The sequence below is a fragment of the Myodes glareolus genome, chromosome 11, assembly GCF_982192425.1.
Source record: "Myodes glareolus chromosome 11, mMyoGla1.1, whole genome shotgun sequence".
NCBI classification, from domain to species: domain Eukaryota; kingdom Metazoa; phylum Chordata; class Mammalia; order Rodentia; family Cricetidae; genus Myodes; species Myodes glareolus.
The window spans coordinates 43,560,461-43,576,742 of NC_142036.1; the positions used below are offsets into that span (position 1 = coordinate 43,560,461).

Genomic DNA, 16,282 nt, shown 5'->3' on the forward strand with positions numbered 1-16,282 from the left:
CCCATTTAAAATGTCCAGTTGCTTTTCTAGTCTCAACTCCCAACGTGTGCTATATTCCTCCAAACAGAAGCACGGTCAGGCCTATTACAGCAATACCCCAGTCCCTGGTACCAAGCTCTCTCTTGGAGTTTCTATGACTGTGAAGAGACACCATGACCATGGCAATTCATAAAGGAAAACAGTTCACTGGGGCTGGCTTACAGGTCCAGAGGTTTAGTCCATTATCATCATGGTGAGAAGCATGGCAGTATGCAGACAGCCAGGATGCTGGAGATGAAGCCAAGAGCTCCTATCTGCATCAGCAAGCAGCAGGAAGCAAGTGAGATACTGGGCCTGGTTTGAGCATTTACAACCTCAAAGCCTACTCTCAATGACACACTTCCTACAACAAGGGCACACCTACTCCAACAAGGCTGCACCTCCAAATTGTGCCACTCCCTATGAGTCTATGGGGCCATTTTCTTTCAAACCACCACAAACACAAACACAAAGACAAATTCAAAGCCTCTGACACTGACAACTACTGGGAACCCAACTCTCACCATGCCTCATCTGAGTTCCTATTACCGAGTGCATCAGGTGTGGCTTTCGGTAAGAGAATTACAAAGCTTAGGAAAAGTCAGAGGGGCCTGGGATGATGGCTTAGTGGGTCAAGTGCTAGCTAGACAATCATGAAGACCTGGGCTTAATCCCCAACATGAGATGTATGCACCTGGACTCTCACAGCTGGGGAGGTAGAGACAGGAAGATTTCCAACCAGTCCAGTCAGTTGATGAGTTCTGGGTTCAGTAAGGGACCATGTCTCAAAACAAGGTAGAGAACAATAAAGAAAGAAATTTGTCATTGATCTCTGGCCTCTACTGGCATGCACATGCACATATATGAACATGTACCCGTGCACACACACAGAGGCAAGAAAGAACACACTCTGAAGAGACAGTAGCCACCAGAATCAGACTCTCTAGACACAAATGTGGAAAATAAATCGCCATCTAACAGGAAATTTTAAATAACTGATTTTAAACATTTAACTCTGTTTCTGTCTCTGTCTCTGTCTCTCTCTGTCTCTCTCTGTCTCTCTCTCTCTCTCTCTCGTGTGTGTGTGTGTGTGTGTGTGTGTGTGTGTGTGTGTGTGCGTGCGTGCACGCGTGCACTTGTGAGTGCCTGCTGAGGCCAGAAGAGCATTGGTTCCCTGGAGTTAGCGTTACAGGAAGTTTTTAGTCACCTGATGTGGGTGCTAAGAACTGAAGTTGGGTCCTCTGGAAGAGCAGCAAGTTCTTTTAACTGCTAAGCCATCTCTCCAGCCCCCATCACTATGAACTTAGAAAAAGCAAATGAAAATGAAAGCAGAGAAGCTGAAACTCAGAGGGGGAATCCGAAATAAAAGGGAAAAGAAAAAAATAAAGAGACTTCCTCCTTTGCAAAGGAAAGACAGAAAGTCTCAACCATCTTAACAAGGATGAATGCCTCCCACAGCCTCTGCACAAGTAAAACGGCCACAGAAGAAATTTTGGTGAGCTTGAAAATCCCCAGGCTAAAAGCATGCAAGGAAAAAACGTTTGCTGTAGCACACTCCAGACCTGGGGAATATCGTCATGGTGGGCAGACTGAGTCAGAGATGTAGAAGAAAGGGACAGGCACACAAGACCTTCTGACAGAACTTCTCCAAGCTAACAGCAAACCACAAACCCCCAGTCCAGGAGGGCTAAACACACCAATCAGGATAAATGCTCTCTCTCAAAAAGAAAACCGTTCTGTACTTAGGCCGTCAGGTAGAGTCCTTGACGTTTGACAGATGATGGGGGCAAAATTCTCACTAAAGAATTCTACATCCAGAAAAACTCTCTCTCTTTCGAAAATGAAGAAAAATAAGAACATTTTCAGGTAAGCAAAAACAAAAAATGAGTCATCAGAGGGGCTGCCAAGTCAGAGATAGGGAGATAAGTCATTCAGACAAAGGAAGAGTGAGCCAGAAACTCTGACCTGCCAAAGGAGAGCATCAGAGAAGGGACAACTGCACGGGAACACCTTTAGCTGAACTAGGGATGTGTGTGCCTGTGGTCCCAGCACTAGGGAGCCTAAGACAGGGGTTTTGAGTTTTGAGTTCAAAACCAACCTGGGCAACAGAGAGAGATCTTGTCTCAAAAAAGACAAAAAAAAAAAAAAAAAACAGAAGAAAGAGTTTTATTTTCTTATCTTAATTCATCTACAAGAAATAAATAGACCCTTTCTTTGGGGAACTACCTAGCCATCAGGCAGAAAAGTTTAAAGACTGGCACATTAATGCCCAACCCTTGACCTCCAACAGAAGTTAATAAAACGAGAGCTAATGGAGCCTCATCCTGCTGCTCCACTTCCTGTGTTCTGCAAACAAAGGGTGGCTTTATTTATTTATTTGTTTGTTTGTTTGTTTGTTTTGTTTTGTTTGATTTTTGAGACAGGCTTTCTCTGTAGCTTTGGTAGCTTTTATAGACAAGGCTGGCCCCTTGAACTCACGGAGAGCCTGCCTCTGCTTCCCGAGTGCTAGTATTAAAGACGTGTGCCACCACTGCCCGGCTTGTGGCTTTATATCTTAAAAATGGCTGAAAAATGTTGAAATAAGACTATTTTATTTTATGGCCCATGAGGATTATACAAAATTAAAATTTAGAACTGTATATAAAAATTATAAATAAATGCTCACTTGCTTTACTTGTGATTTGTGGCTGCTTTTGTACAAGGACAGACCTGAAAAACTCCAACAGTGTGCAGTTCTGCCTCAGTATTTAGTCCTGTGTATCACATAATGTCCCTTTTGGAAAAACAAGATCAAGCATTTTCTTTCTCAGAAAATGGCATTAAGGTCCGCAGAGGGTGAGCTCCAACCTCACCTGGCTAGGGACCGAGATAATGAGAGACCTGAGATCCTGAGGCTGTCACTGTCTCTCCTCTTGCAGTGTGTAAGTGCGGGATGCGAGTGAGACCCGCTCACATTGCTGTCTGAAGGGACTGCAGAAGTAACATTCTATTTTTCTCTCGCTTCCCATGAAAGAGGGCGTGATGGCTGCAGAGGGATGGGAGGGACAGAGATGCCCTACCAGTCTTTATTCAGAAGAAACAGACAAGTGAGAGGTAAAGAAGATGGCACCTTCCCAGGGGACTCAAGGAGAAAAGCATTCTTTTGTTGTTGTTGTTGTTCTTTCGTTCTTTTTTAAATATTATCTTTAGTCCTTGGGCTGTCATTGCTTTCTTTATTTTTCTAAGAGCAGATACAAACCAGGGGTGATGGCACAAGCCTGTAAATTCAGCACTTTGGAGGTAGAGGCAGAAGGATCAGAAGTTCAAGGTCATCCACGTGGGGTGATAAAAGGCTAAGCAAGTCATGGCACTCACTATGCAGCCTGATAGCCTGAGTTCAAATCTCAGAATGCATAAGGAGGAAGACAAGAACTGACTCCCTTAAGCTGGCCTCCACACATGCATTATGATATGCAAGGGCAGCACGCACTCACACATATGCACATGCACATACATGCACACACATGCATGCACACACACATACACATGCACATACACGTGCACTCACATACTATAAAATACAATTTTTCAAAGTTTGTCAATCAGGAAAAAAAAAGGTAAACCAGTGTGTTCATAGCTTCAAACTAAGAATTTAAACGCAGCACATAGGGCTGGAGGAATGGTTCATCAGTTGAGAGTACTCGTTGTTCTTTCAGAGAACCCAAGTGCAGTGTCCAGCACCCATATTGGGCAGCACCTCCAGGTCAGAAAGGAAGACGGCAAGAAATGACAGAGCTGCCCCCCACCATACCTTGGGTGTGGTGACCAGGTTGCACTTGTAGGGTGGCCAAGAAGCCAGCGGCTGGGTTCAGCACTGTGTCCAGCACTCACATCTGCATTTTTGCTCACTATCACTAGATAAGAGAACCGAAACTGGAGTTGGAATTAAGACTGACCATTAAATGAGTGCTTTGCTATATCTTCCGAGAGTTGGGAAGTTTTTCAACTTTTATGAAAATTCTCAGTACCCTTACAGTAGCTGAAAGCCCCTCATGGATTCTTGCGTTTTGAGGTTTTTCAAGGCAGGGTTTCTCTATGTAGCACCGGGTGTCCTGGAACTTACTCTGAGGACCAGGATGACCTCGAATTCACAGATCTGCCTGCCTCTGCCTCTTGATTAAAGCCATGTGCCACCACCACCTGGCATGTTTGTAATAATTTTCTGCCCAGTTAACACTACCCAAAGCCCTCCAGCTTGTCTTTGGTTGCCTTCTCTACATTTTCCCTTGAAGAGGATGGGGGCATGGCCTGCTGTAGCCAAACTAGACAACAGGGATCAAAGCCCTTCTCTGGGACTGAGATAAAGATATTTCTCTAGGAGGTGACTGTTCTCAGGACAATCAGAGTGTAGGGATATTAATGACCATCCTCAGGCAAGAGAGCTGCTAATATATCTTATGTCCCTGAATCCAACCATGCCTGATTCCTCAAATAATTCAGATGTATTTAATGTTTTTCTTGGAATGTTTGGTTTTTACCTGCGTTCAGTTGGGGTATTTTGGGTTGGGATGAGGAGATGGTGTCTGCACCCAAGAGAGCCTTGAATCATCATCATCACTGACATTATTCATATATGGGTGGCATTCAAGTCCCTCTGAAAAGCGACCTGTAATTCTGACCTTGTCAACCACAATTCATCTTTATATATCCAACAACAGAGCCAATCCCAACCACAGGAGACTCCCAGCCAAGAATTCCCAAGAAACCATGTTTGACGAGAACTGGCCTATCTTCAAACACATATTTGCTAGTCTACTGGTCATTTCTCTTAAGGAATATTGGAAAATTTTTTGCAAATGGTACTTAGACAAATATCTTAAATTGGGATGGGGGGGCTACATCGCAGATGGCAGGCAAGTGGAGTGGGTTTCACAGAGAAACTTTTGAAAGATAAAAGAAGCCAAGAGGGAGAAATGGGGACTTGAAATTGACACCATATGCTTTAGTGTGGTGCTAAATACTCTATGCACTGAAGTAAGGTATCTGTGGATTTCCTTGTCAGTCTTATCAAGTGAGTTAAATAAAGCCATGTAAACATTTAACTAGGCCTCCATGGAGCCACAGGTAGACCTAGGTATCAGTGGTCAACCCCCTCTACGTCTGGTGTTTTTGGATGGAGCCTGAGAGTTCTGGACTGACTGTCATAAGGCAAAATCTCTTGCAAGCATTGCACTGAATGAGATGCAGATCCCAGAAAGCTGTACACAGGGTCTGCAGCATTTCTACCTCCACTGTCCAGTGAAGCTAAGGAAGGCAAGGTGTCACTTGTTGTCTATTCATTTGCATAATAAAAGTTTGTTAATTGTTGCTTTACCTACAAGTCAGATTTTCCTAGCCCTGAGTCCTCTGAACTATGAAGTTCATTAATGCCAGATGTACCTATATGGGGGAGGAGAATGCTGTATTCTCATACACACTTTGCTCTTTGTCACTCTGTCCTTTCGTTCATATTGAGATGCCTGTGGCCTGTGGCCTGGCCCCATCCTAGACCCCTCAGTCCCAAGCTCCACTAGGCCTCTTGGGTGAAAATTCACAGTGGGATGGACCCTCTCTCCACTCCATCTTCATAGGATTCCTTGACTGTCTTCTACTCATCTTTCTGGCCAATGAAATGTAAGCATTATTAAGCATCTAGAAAGGAGCCATTCATTGGCTGTGTGACTGACTCACTGAATGACAGGGGCGGGAGGAAGGAAGGACAAGGAGTCGAAGGAACAGTAGACCCTGCATGCCACAGTAACATGGGGTAGGGAACTCCCACCCCAGGCCAGTGAAGGATGTCTGCTTGTCACCAGCTGTTTCAGGGGCACTCTGGCATGCTCCACCTGGCTGCGCCGGTCTTCACAGCCCTGTCCTGCCCTTGCAAAGAACCCACATTGGTTAATATTGTCTGTGTTGTTTCCTACCCCATACCCAGAAGCCAAGCCCCAAATTTCCTGCCACGCTGACAATGCAAGTGTCTTCTCCCAAAACAGAAAAATCTAAGATATGATGTCGCCGTTTCCGTGAAAGCATCCTCTCTCTTCTGACTAGCTGCTAAATCGGTCTTTGCATTAAGATATAAGGTGAGAAAACAAGGATGCTTCCTGCTTGGTTTGGGATCTGAATGCATTGCATTAGCATTTCCCTAGCCAGTTAAGGACAAGCCACTAAACTGCGCTTGTTTGTTTTCTAAGTTTTCATTTCTTTTTTTCTAGAGAGGTTATAAACACTCAAAACACTACCATCTCAAACAAGCGTTGCTCTGGATTGTAAGCAAACACTAATTCTTCTGATTGGAACTCATGAGTAAGCGTACAAGAGCAGGGCTTTCCGTGCATCACACCCCCTGACGTTCAGAGCAAACCTTGCCTGTCTCCAACTTTCCAGCCCCGAAGGCCAGCGACAGCTGCCCATCACCATCACACCTGGGTGGCTGCTTGGGTTTCAGGAAGGAAGCAGAAGGAAGTATAACCTGGTGTGACAGTGACACAGGGTGATCTCGGGAGGCTGAAGCAGGAGGCAGTTTGCTCTAAGAAAAAGAAATCTCTAAGAAAAAAAAAAGGGGCATAACGAGAAGGGAAGAAGAAATATTGATGAGTACATCTCCCTATGTCTCTCTACTTTAAAAGGTGTCGGAGGGCCGTAGTTTCAGAAAACTAGATTTAAATGCATTTCTTTCTGGGAGGGGAAAGCCTAGTGTCTGCTGATTACAAAGCAAGCATGTTTAAAGAAAATCACAGTGAAGTCCTGCGTGAAAGGACACCCCACTGGCTCCCCACTTCCCTGACCTACTTAGTCCTGTTACAAGCTTCAGCGGCAACCTGTTTCCTAATGCTTCCTCCTTTGTTCGGTTTACATATCGTTCTTAATTACTATGAGCCAGAAGCTGCAGCAGATGCTGAAGTTCTTCCAGGGAAGAAAGGAGTCCCTGCTCTCCTGGTATGAATATCCTTGTGGAAGGAAACCCACAACACATAAATATGTCTCTGAGATGCGGCCAGGAGGCAAATGGTCTGGGGGGTGGGGCGGGGACAGTAAAGAGCCCCAGAGTGCTGTTCCACCTACCGTGATCAAGGACGGGTTTTATTAGAAAGGTTTTATGTTAGTTTGGGTTTAGGTTTTTGTGCGGGAGGAGCGGGGGACTAAACACTGGCTTTAGACATGGTAGGCATATGCTCTACTATTGAGCCATAACTCCAGCCCATGACATCAGCTTTTCCTCTAAAAGTAAATACAAGCAACATCAGGACAAATTATTATCACCATCTCTCACCCGAGAAAACCATGCTGCTATCTCCCTCACTTCTAAAATTTCTTCCTAGTTTCTAAAGACTACCTCCTTGCTATCTGGCAAAATCGTCTCTCTCTCAACTAATACTATCATATGCACTTCTTGTCTTCCTCCTTATGAATGAGAATTCCTGGAAAGACTCCATGTCTCCAAGTCCGACTGATGAATTAGAGCAGCAAAGGTGTGGGGAGGTTGGAATGTTGCAGATTCGGAGCCTACTTGCCTTATCTTGGGCTAATTTTAGCCCCTGAAATAGCCATTCCTTGCTCACCTCTGTGCTGGACCTAGCAGTTTTTACCTGCTAGCCACAGATTTAAAACCTTCTTGGAATCTATTACTAACTTAGCGGACCTCTAGTTTCCACCATCCCAAAAGCCAAGACTGTCATTGAATAGCATTTGAGGCCTACAAGAAAGATTCCCCCATTTTACTCTGACTATCTCTCTGCTGCTTTCACTGGAAACCTGGAATGTGGGGTAAGCAAGCTCCAGCTTCCCAGGCCATAGTCACTCAAACTTGGCTCCAGAATAAACCATCTCTTATTCCCTTTGAGATGAAAGCTGTGTGTGTGTGTGTGTGTGTGTGTGTGTGTATGTGTGTGTGTGTGTGTGTTTGAGTGTGTGTATCTGTATCTGTGTGTGGTGTGTGTCTGTGGTGTGTATATCTGTGTGTCTGTGTATGTGTATGTGTGTGTGTGCTGTGTGTATGTGTGTCTCTGTGTGTATGAGTATGTGGGTGTGTATGTGGTGTGTGTCTGTGTGTGTGGTGTGTCTGTGTATATCTATGTGTGTGTGTGGTATGTCTGTGTGTAGTGTGTGGGTATCTGTGTGTGTGTTTGTGTGAGAATACACTCTACTTGCTGACAACAAGCCTGCTCTGTAAAATGCCATCCATTCCTAAGTGATGTAGGAGGGTCATCTGTCTATGTGTTACTTTCATTGGTTAATAAAGAAACTGCCTTGGGTTTTTGATAGGGCAGAATTCAGATAGGTGGAGTAGACTGAACAGAATTCTGGGAGAAAGAAAGCAGAGTCAGGCAGATGCCATGAAGCTCCTCTCCGAGATGGACGCTGGTTAAACTCAAGCCGGTAAGCCACAGTCAAGTGGCGATACAAATACAGATTATTAGAAATGGGTTAAAAGAATATGTAAGAGTTAGCCAATAAGAGACTAGAACTAATGGGCCAGGTAGTGTTTAAATGAATACAATTTGTGTGTTGATATTTTGGGGTATAAGCTAGTTAGCTAGGCGGCTGGGAGCGGGCTGTGAGAAGTGGCCCATCTCTCCTTTTACTACACCTAAGAAGTCACTCAAAGTACTTTTTGTTACTTCCCTATTTATGTCTACCTCATCTACAAACTGAGAGCATCTCCAGGGGAGGGTCTCTGTTTATCCCCAACTTGAGATACAACACAGACTTAGGAGTCAGAGAAGATCTGAGTCTAAGCCAGGAGCAGTGGTGTGGGCCTGAAGTCCTAGTACTCAGGAGATAAGAATTAATTGAGCCTACAAGTTGAAGATCAATCTGGAAACATAACAAGACGCAATTGCACAGGAAATTGTTAAAACAGTAAGGATGAAACCATCACCACTTACATCCACAGCCAGACTCATCTACCCATGCTGCCCATAACTGCCCTTGCACCACATCAACACCAACCCATCACTCCTTTCTTTAACCCCATGTGGCTGAGGCAGTCTCAGGGCAGACACACGGGTACCCTGTTTTCACCTCCATCTCTGCCTTCAGTCTCAAGATGTAGAAGCATCTTCGCAGCTACAAAGGAGGTTGGACCTGCTCTGCCCTCTCCAGTTTGGATGTCTGACCATTTGCCTTCCACATACCTTCTCCAGTCTCAACAATGGAACTATGAAGACGGATTTGAGAGGGACTCAGTCCCTCCAGTGCCAGACTGATACAGTTTAGTCCTTGGCAAGAACAAAAAAAGACTCATTATTCTGATATGTGAACCTCTAAGTCTCCAAAGACTCACAGTAAAAACACTGGGCTTGTAATCCCAACTACTCAGGCGGCTAAGAAAGAAGATCCAAAAGTTCAAGGCTTGTCTGGGCCACAGAGTGAGCCCAAGGCTAGACTCAGTAACTTAAGAAGACCCTGCTTCAAAATAAAAAGTGGGAAGAAGTCTGAGGCATAGTTCAATGGCAGAGTACTTGCCTAGTAGGAACAAGACCCTGAATTCAATCCCCCAAAACACATGCTCACACACACACACACACACACACACACACACACACTTGCACACGTGCACGCTAAAAAATATTTGTATTAAATACCTGTCTTAGTTATGATTTCTATGATTGCAATAAAGCACCAAGATCAAAAGCAACTTGGAGAGGAAAGGGTTTATTTCCTCTTAAGCTTTCATATTATTGTCCATCATCAAAGGAAGTCAGGGAAGGACCCTGGAGGCAGGGGCAGAGACCATGGAAGGGTGCTGCTTAGAGGCTTGCTCTTCATAGCTGGCTCAGCCTTTTTTCCTATAGAACCCTGGCCCACCTGCCCAGAGGTGGGTACAGACCGCAGTGAGCTAGACCTACCCCCGCCTCCCCAGTAGGCATTAAGAAAATTCCCTGCAGACTTGCTTATAGGCGATCTGGTCGAGGCATTTTCTAAGCTGGGGTTCTTCTTCCCAAGTTATTCTAGCTGTGTCAAGTTGATAGAAAGTCACCCAGGAATGTGTTCCTGCATGATAGAGCTACCTGCTCACTTCTCACCAGGCTCTGTCCACGGTCCTGTGCCATCGGTCCCACCCACTCGGGAGGGTGACGCCGTTGTGCTTCTTTTACAGGTGAAAAACTTAAAGTTCAAAACCACAGTTTAAAGGCTAGGAGACACCTCTCATGCTGCCATTGGAGCAAGTAGCAGTGGTTTGGTTTTCTGTCTGGGCTCTGGGCCAGCCCAGTGGAGGCAACGGCGGCGTCTTGGGAACTTCCAGAGAATTCCACTACTACTACTTCACATTCCTGCAGGAGACCTCATCTCAGCAGGTTGTGAGAACCTCGTTAGCAGGCACACAACCTCTCAGGGTGACAGATACTAGAGAGTAAGAGAACCCTTCCATGGTTCCAATTAAAGGCAGCTTTACCAGACTACCCAGAAGAACCAAGACATCTCCATAGCAACTGATTTTAATAACCACAGTTCAAAGGCCGACTCATTTGCCCAATCAGGTGTTTACGCTTTTTAAACATGTGTGTGTGTGTGTGTGTGTGTGTGTGTGTGTGTGGTGTGGTGTGGTGCACGTGTGCCAGTGTGTGTGTGAGCACGCACATGCCCACGTGGAGGCCAGAAGTTGGTGTCAGGCACTTTCCTCTAGCCACGCTGACGTTGATGTTAGGTGGTTCCTTCTATCTCTAGCTTACTTTTTATTTTTAATTACAGTTTTATTTACCATGTGTGTATATGGGGGAAGCACGCATATCACAGTGCATATATGGAGATCAGAGAATGATTCTGAGGACTCAATCCTCACTTTTCACCTTGTTTGTCCAGGAATTGAACCCAAGGGATCATCAAGGCAGGCAAGATGCTCCTTTCCCCACTGAGCCATCTTACCAGCCCTCCACCTTATTTTTGAGACAGCGTCTCTCACTGAACTTGGAGCTCATCAAATTATGTAGACAGGCTAGCCAGCAAGCCCTAGGGATTCTGCCTCCCGCCTCCACCCCACCTCCGCCCCGTCTCTGCCCCTCCAGGGCTGGGATCACAGGCATAGGTCACTGTACCAGGCTTTGTGTGAGCGCTAGGGTTTGGAACTCAAGTCATCCTGCTGTGTGACGAGCCTCTCCACAGCCCAGTCATAAAATATCCTCAAGGTTACCAATAGATAGTGAGTGTTCCCTCTGTGACTAGCGTCCAAATAGAAGGAAGGGGCTTTCTGTCCAGTACGGAACTAGATACAGATGAACAAAAGGTCTAAATGACCCATGGCAGCCACCTGGAACCCCTCGCCGACTGGATCACCTGCCTATCACGGGCAATCAGAAGGGCTCAGTGTAAGGAGCATGAAGGAGCGTCTCCCTTCAGGACCAGGAAGGCCTGGGTCTGGCTTCTGATGCTACTGCTTACTAGCTCTGGGTTCAAGCTAATTTGTTAGTTCTCTAAGCCTTAGTTTAGCCCATCACAAAGTGGACACCCATCTCACAGATGGCCGTGTGTCTCTGGTGAGCATGGCCCTGACTTCTGAGGCGCTGTTTTATTCATTGTTTTCATGACTTATGTCATGGCTAGTGAACTTCAGGATCCAGGGGGAATAAACTCCAGGACCAAGACAGATACAACCCCGGATGCTCACGTCCCTGAAGTCTGAGCTTCGTGCACTCCTTTGCATTCACCAAGCTGTCTCTAGGTTAATCACAATAATTAACACAACACAGATATTAGTATTTAGCAGAGAGTGCCTAAACTGTATCAGTTAGGGAATGTTCTAGCTTCATTTCTGTTGCTGAGATAAAATACCCGGACCCCCCAAAAAATACTTTTAGGAGAAGGGGCTCTGTTTTAGCTCACAGTTTCAGGCTCATCACTGTGAGGAAGTCACAGAGCAGGAGCTTGAGAAAGTTGGCCCCAGCACATCCAAAGTCAAGAGCTAAGAGAACAAATGCATGCATGCTTAAAACTCAATCGGTTTCCCCTACTCTGATAAAGTCTGGTGCCCCACACCAGGGAGCGGTGCTACTCAATTCCAGTCTGGATCCTCCCCATCAATGAAGGCAACTAAAACTATCCTCCACAGTCACGCTCAAAGACCAGTGGTTCTTAAACTGTGGGTCATGACCCATTGGGGGGGATTGAATGGTCTTTTCATAGGGGGGTCACATAAGATTATTGGAAATATCAGATATGTACATTATGATTCATAACAGTAGCAAAATTACAGTTGTAAAGTAGCAGCAAAAGTAATTTTATGGCTGGGGGCACCATGACATGAGGAACTGTATCAAAGGGTCACAGCATTAGGAAGGTTGAGAACCACTGTCATAGACCAACCTGATCTAAATAATCCCTCACCGAGGCCCTCTCTCCAGGTAATTCTAGGTTGTGTCAAGTCAACAATTAAAACTGATCATCATAAGTTGGGCTGTACATGTTCAGAACCAATGTTTTTTTTTTTGCTTAATAATTTTGATCAGCAGTTGGTTGAATGAGGAGCCTACAAATACAGAGGGCCAACCAAGTGGCAGAAAATGAGTTGCCTATTATGAAACTCTAGAACATAGCTGAGAGGCATTTGGTTCAAGGTTTACCGTGTCTCAGGCCTGTATTCCTAGTTATTTAACTCGAACCGTTAATGTTACTGTGGGTTTAATTGCTTATGTATAAGCAGACTTCCATTCCCTGCTGTTTGAAGAACTGGGTTACAAGGCTAATAATTACTCTTACTACAAGTTCCATGGCCCTAAGTTCTGGGTATTTATTCTCTATCTTGACTAGAAAGTTTTCCTCCCATGGAAAAGACTGGTATTGATTCAGCCAGTGTCCCCTGAACACCCGATAGAAACGGCATGGCAGGCAGGTACTGGGAACTTGATAGCTGGGGACAGTGGGAGACTTCGGCACAGAAAGGGTTATCTTCCCTGGTCTCATGTGGTCAGCAGAGGCAGAGATTCATAGATTCTCAGGCTAACTCCAGGTGGAATAAATCAGAAGCACTGGGGTGAGGGGGCCGAGCCCAGCTGTCTGTTTGAATAATCCCTCTTCAAACAAAGATCACCCTCATCAAATGTCAAGGCAGCACCCGGGCCATAAGCTCCCGGAGCTTAACCTGAAGGTGTCCCCCTGCCCTTCCAGAAGAGCGGACAGACAAACTGCAGCCACAATTCAGGTCTACCACCCGAATGGCCAACCTCCTTTCTGCTGCTTTACTACCTAAATATGTAGAGGAATCCCAGGTCCTCCCAGCTTGGAGCATAAACACTGGTTTCCAAAGAGGGAGAGAAACAGACAGTCAATTAGCTCTGAAAATGAGGATGATGAATGAAAATTAAAACCTCAGCTATTGAAACCGCCTAAGATATTAGCAGTTATTTCCCAAGCCTTTGACAAAATATATGTTCTATTCATAAGACTTGAAAATCTGGGGGAGCCCCGTGAAGACTTAACATCTGGAGGAACGTAGTTTAAAATGTTCACGGCTGTGTCACCCTCTGTGGGGCACTGCAGAGAGGCTTTTTTCCCTCCCCAAATTGTTTCCAATAGATAAACATCACTTCTCTAACGGAGAGGGAAAGTAAAACTGGATTATGGGCCATTTCCTATCCACATCATTCTACATGAAGGTTTATTTTGCAACTCTATTTCTTTCTATACGGCAGGACAGTATGTATAGTAATTATTTATATGGTACCATATGTTACAGGGAGGATGGAATTCATTAAATATATTCGTTCAGCTGCCCTGAAAAGAAATGAGGAGGTTAAATGCATTCCTAGGTACAAAGCACTGAGAATTAAGACAAGCTGTGGAGCTACAGAAAAAAATAATCCCAGCATTGAGTCCTCTGAGAGGATCCCTTTTGGGAAAAAAAAAATATGTGACAAGCAGCTTCTTCCTCTTATCTCCATTTTTAACCCCTGGAGTGTGCAGCAGTTCCTGGTAAAGTCTTAGAGTTCAGGAAATAAAAACATATGGAAGAAAACCAGAGACACAGGGACCAGAAGGATCCTACATTCACCTACACTTCCATCCCTGTGGGATGGAAAAATGGTGAAAATTACTTGCAAATTCCACTGTCCAATGCATCCTCCCCCTCACCTCGTCTTGAGTAATGTTTACTCATTTAAAAATATTTATGCTGGATATCTGATTTCATAAATCATAAACAAATAAGTCTCCTTTGGAGAGACAGTGCGGCCACACAGGCATCCTTGTCCTGTCACACTTGATGTGACAAATTGATTGCTTCGAAGAAAAATGTACAGTTTTTACACAGAAAGTCTCTCAGCAGAATAAGCTCAGTGAATGCTCACTGAAATTTCACAAGGAGAATGGGAAATAAAGAGCCAATAGAAAGACTGCAGAAAGGGAAACTCCAAAAGCTATCTCCACCGCCAAAATACCTCCCCAGGCTGACATTTCTGAAGTCTGAAGCCGCTTTCCTGAAAGGAGGAGTTGGTGGGAGGAGGTTTTCCCCATACTAGAGCTTACAGTACACAAGATCACATCGGAATCTACAGGATTTAGCTTCACAGTGGTCTCAGTTTATCCTCTTGGCTCACCTGGTGCACGCAGCCTTTGGCTTACAAAGGTGTCTGTGGGGACCGACCCGTTTCCCTTGGTCCTCTGTTTTGAAGGGATAGTCCCATCCAAAGTCAAGTTTGTACGTTAAGAGCAAGGGTAAAAGATACAGAAGTCACTGAAACTTTCTCCAGCAGCCCAGATCCAACTCCACATAATCACTCACATACCTGCTTGTAAGAATTGTCCAGTAAGAGCCTTGTTTATATTGTGTTAACCTTGACAGTGAAGGTATTCGACGCATCACGCACAAACTTGCAACCCCGTTGCAACACAACAGCCCCGTTATTTACTCTCCCATCCTCCCTGGCGAGAAAAGGATCTAAAGATGGGATGACTTCCTCCTGGTTGACTTTGAAGTTTTACTTTGGGGCTGCTAACGGGTATTGATCAGAACTTACCTACAGGTCCAGTTCCTAAGCAGGCACCAACACTGAGGGAATAATTCCAAACCAACGACATTCAAAACATCTTCAATTTATTTGCAGACTAGAAATACCACTTGTCTCAACGAGAGAGAAAACGCTCCCACTTTGTCAAATTAAAAAAGAATGAAAACTCACAGTTTTCCTCTGAACAAATTTAAATTTTCTGGGTCACTTGCCTCATCTCACTTTTTAAGCAGCCTGACCGGCTCGGGGAGGCTACCAACTGTCTGCGAAGACAATTCCCAAGCCGCAGACCTTACCACCCGCCCCTGCCTACCTCACCTCACCACCAAGCCTCGCCCTTCCAACCCACAGACCAGGAGCTTATTCACAGGAAAAGTTGCTGGAGGTAGACTTCCCCACCTGCGCTGTCGGATCCGGATGCCCGGGAAGAAGAGAAAAGCTACCGGGCCGCACGCCCTCCAGGCCCAGGAGCTGAGCGCGTCCCACCCCAAAGACAGGAAGGCGATTTCCAAGCAGACCTGCACCCATCCCACTCAAGTCCGCACGCCAGCTCGCCGAGTCACTTACGTAAGCTCGCTTCGCACAGTCCCAAACTGCAGACACACACCCGCACCTGTCACGCATCCGAAATGGACAAGCGCCCACCCCCCCCCCCCCCCGAGGGATGCAAGCCACACAGATGGGGCGCGGTGCGGTTTCCATTTCTTTTCCCCGGTTCTTTTCTTGTCCGGTTTTGTCTAACCACAATTACCTTAACAACCAAAGAATTGCCCCGACTCGCACCGGTGTCTCAGTTTCTCTCCTAAAGCCCGGCTGGCGCCCGGAGCATGATAAGGCTCAAGAACCCGGGAGCCGCCAGCTCTCAGGGGGCTGATTCCGTCCGGGCTCTGCTCTCCCGGGTGTCGCCTCCTCCTCTTCGGTCACTCACCCCGGTGGCGACCGCAGGGGGCTCAGCGAGCAGACTGTGCAGCCCCAGGCCCGGGAGGAGGTACGGTGGGTCGCATGGTGCCAGGGCGCAGGGCTCTCGGGGTATCTCCCTGGCCCCTTGCCGGCCGGGGCTGGATCCGCCCCCTCGGCACCCGCAGCAACAGGGACCCTGGGGCGCCCCCGGGCGGAGCTCTTGGCCACCCGGCGGGGCCGATCGCCAAGGAACTGCCCGGAGTCGCGCAGCCCAGGCGCTCAGCTCGGTCGCTGCCGCAGCGGCGCCCGCTGTCGGGGACCCAGAGCAGCTGCAGCCCCGCCGCCGCCGCTGCCGCGCACCTGGGCGCCCGCACCTGGCCTGAGCCACGCGCCGCGAGCGG

The 16,282-nt window shown here is 46.4% G+C and overlaps 1 protein-coding gene across 3 annotated transcripts in view; it reads right to left on the reverse strand.

The window, feature by feature from the left end:
• The window catches only part of Rgs6 (regulator of G protein signaling 6), a 533,969-nt gene extending 517,910 nt beyond the window's left edge, over nucleotides 1-16,059 (reverse strand). The window contains exon 1 of one of the 3 annotated variants that reach the window (XM_085697420.2): nucleotides 15,910-16,059. The gene's annotated coding sequence lies outside the window, so the exon portion shown is untranslated. The other 2 variants (XM_085697417.2, XM_085697418.2) reach the window with 2 other exon arrangements.
• Between the last annotated feature and the right edge of the window lie 223 nt (nucleotides 16,060-16,282).